We start from the raw sequence: 3,349 nt of genomic DNA on the forward strand, positions 1-3,349 counted from the left end.
GACGTTGGCCATGATACAGCTGGTGGTTTATAGATATTGGACACTTATACTTCCGATGTTATCTACAACATTATGAATTCCATTGTCCGTGGAGGTGGAGATGAGACTGGCATTTTCTATATCGCGCCTAACATAAGTAGCGACGCCGTACGCATCACGGTATGTGGCACCAAGTAATTCATATCCAGGTATTTTGCCTCTTCTCCGCAATTGTTCCTCAGTGTTACAATGTGTTTCCTGGATTGCAAACAGATCAATATTGTCGTTCCTCAGTAGTTTCGATAAATTCTGGCTCTTAGAATAACTTATGTTTTCCATATGTATGTGGCAAATTCTGACCGAAGATCCAGGATTTCTTGTTGGCAAGTCCTAAAAAGAACTGTTGTGTATATCTAGCGACATGGCCTGCAGTTCGTAATACTATAGGCTTGTGTCTGCGTGGTCAGGAGAACCTATCTTCTTGGTTTGTCTGACTGCCAGTATCTGGTAGCTCATTTAGCGTTAATCAGGGTGCACCACGTGGAGGCGAACTAGCTTTACACCCCTTATTTATATTTTATAATTTTTATTTTTCTTATTTGTATTTTACAATCTGAAAAGTTCTGTGTGAATTGCCATCATCATTTTTATGTTACAATATTTATAGTCATCAAAACCATAATATTTTCAGGAGTACTTTTAGTATAAAACTATATTTAGCCATCAACTTAATTAGTAATTAAACATATTACTGTAAGGTTAATTTTATATTTCATTGTTTCAAAATGCAGCGCATTTTAATTTCCATTAAGTTCTTACAATGTTTGATTTTTACTTTAATTTATAATGCTACAATGAAAAGGCCATGATCAAAAAATAACTTATATCTAGGATTAAGTTAAAATCAGTTGAATTTCAAAGTCGAGAGATCTAAGGTTCAAGTCCTTGTAAAGGCAAAAACTGATATAAATTTAATATACAAAAAATTATGCGTAAACATTTATTTCAATTCCTAAAAATAGGATGGGGGTTAAAAAGAGCGATTTATGGAGACGGATATTCCTCAAAAACTATTTATCCTAGAATCAATTTTTGTTTCATATGAAACAAAATATTCTGTACTATGAGTTGTACAGAGGATTTTTATTTGTTTGTTTTCAAAGTCTCATAATAAAATTACATCTAAAAATTGTTCAAAATTTTCTTATTACTTGATATTTCACTGCGTAATTTTTTCATACTACGTATTTTAAAATATCCTCTCTAAAATCCATAGATCCAGAAATTCTGTGCAATTTAAAAAAAAATAATATCATTAAGATATCTTATTTAGAAGTTATCTTATTTATTTTAGTGATTCAAAATTCTAAAAATCAATTCTTTGAGAAAACAATAGAATATATTTAGCGATATATTTCCACTTACCCAGAAAAGCTACCTTAGAATAAACCCAGCTCTATGTGTTTCTCCTTTTTCTCTTTCTTTTTGTAAATTTTTTGGCCTTAGTTTTCTCTTCTTTCTTGAAATGCTGAACTCTTGGAAGTTGTCATTCGACATTTTTTTTTTCATCTCGTTCCTTTCCTGTTTGGAAATTCTTGTGACCAGGTGATCCTTTTCATGGACAAAATGTGGGATATGTTACCGAAATGAAACTACCAATACTTTCCTAAGAAGCTCCAGCTAACGGTTCACATTTTTCAAGTTTTGTTTGTCATTTTCAACTTTTTAAAATTTTTGTTCAATTTATTCAATTTTTGTTTTAATTGCCTTTGATGTTTGCTTTTGTTTAGTTATCTGTTTAATAGGCGGAAAGAAATTGAATTGAATATGATTCAGATTAGATAAAAACAATATAAAATTTTTAGTTTATGAGTAAGACCAGACACCGAAAATTTAAGATCCTCAACTAGAAAAAACACTTGAAAGAATGAATGTACAAGAATATAAAATTTTATTTTATCAATTATTAAATTATTCTATACATTATTATATATTTAGAAGTATTTCTCAATATTAATTGTTCAGAATATGTTAAATACACAATTTAAATTCATTCGTTAAAAGAACAATATTACCTTGGTTTTTTTCAATTATTGATTACGTCTGAAACTTTTAATGGTAAGAATTTAATTTTCTAAGAATCAAGAAACTATTACTTATACTAGTTATAGTTTACAAATAAAACAGCGAATTTACATATTCTTTAAGTATTTACATACGTTTATATCCTTTAATAGTGGCTAGGAACTTGTTTACATATGGGAGGCAAGGAAGACATTGTCCGAATGCTTGTAATAATGCATGGTTCTGATTAACCGAAGTTTCATAATCTGAAAATGAAATGTTTCCATCTTTATCGTGATCCATTCTTATTAATGTTATATCTATTAACTCCCAAACCATTCTATCTGAATTTTCATTCGCCGTTATGAAACAGTTCTTCATCATATGATACAGTAATTCTCTACTTATTAAACCTTTACCGATCGTATCGTATACTTGAAAACAGTATTTCATTTTTTCTGATAGTGTTCCATATAAAAATACGGATAATCCTAAAGCCCACGAATCTGCAGGAACTGTGCTTCTTTTAGCAAAAACAATAAATATACGATCCATTAATAAATCACTTCTAATACCAAACATATAATGCATAACTTCTGCAAATAGACTTTTATCCATCGGTCGCAGTTTTGTTAGTTTATGATAAACAAACAGAACAGCGTGAAGTTCATCATCTGAGAAATGTGTTTTGCCTTTAAGCTTTTTTTCAACTGGTCTAATTCTGTTTCTTATTCTGACATTTTCATTTCCAGTAGTAGTCAAATCGAAGAGAGATTTTTCCATTTTTGAAGATTTTAATTAAAACTGGAGGAAAAATATATATTTCATATAGATAAAAATTTATTACTTTTTTTATATATATTGGCTTTTATTCACTTTTATTTTTAAAAACTAAGAATAAAATTAGAACGAATAGAACTAAGAATAATAAATAAATTGAACATTGAAAACTTAATACCGAGAAGAAAATAATATAAATGAATTTTACAGGTTGTATAATTACATTATTGAATCGTTACCTTGGAAATTATTAATTTATTTTAATTGTTACCTTTTTTATTCTAAATGATTTGGCTTTATATTACAAAAAAAAACTTTATATTTTTGGCTCCTTATTATCCTCAGGGTATTCAGAACTTAAATTAAATATACACATTTTTTTAAATGAAAAGTACATAAAATTTTGTTTCATTAACCCTTAACTGGTCGCGTCGGGTCTATATGAACCGAGAAACTATTTTATGTTTAATATTTTCCTCAATGGTATTAAGTTGGCGAGGCTGCTAATCTCCTATCGTAATCCATT

At 28.9% G+C, this 3,349-nt stretch overlaps 1 pseudogene; it reads right to left on the reverse strand.

The window, feature by feature from the left end:
* Positions 1-2,190: 2,190 nt before the first annotated feature.
* On the reverse strand, positions 2,191-2,826 carry LOC142328360 (calaxin pseudogene; annotated as a pseudogene).
* Positions 2,827-3,349: the final 523 nt, after the last annotated feature.

The sequence above is a fragment of the Lycorma delicatula genome, chromosome 7 (assembly GCF_047948215.1).
Source record: "Lycorma delicatula isolate Av1 chromosome 7, ASM4794821v1, whole genome shotgun sequence".
In the NCBI taxonomy this organism is placed as follows: Eukaryota; Metazoa; Arthropoda; class Insecta; order Hemiptera; family Fulgoridae; genus Lycorma; species Lycorma delicatula.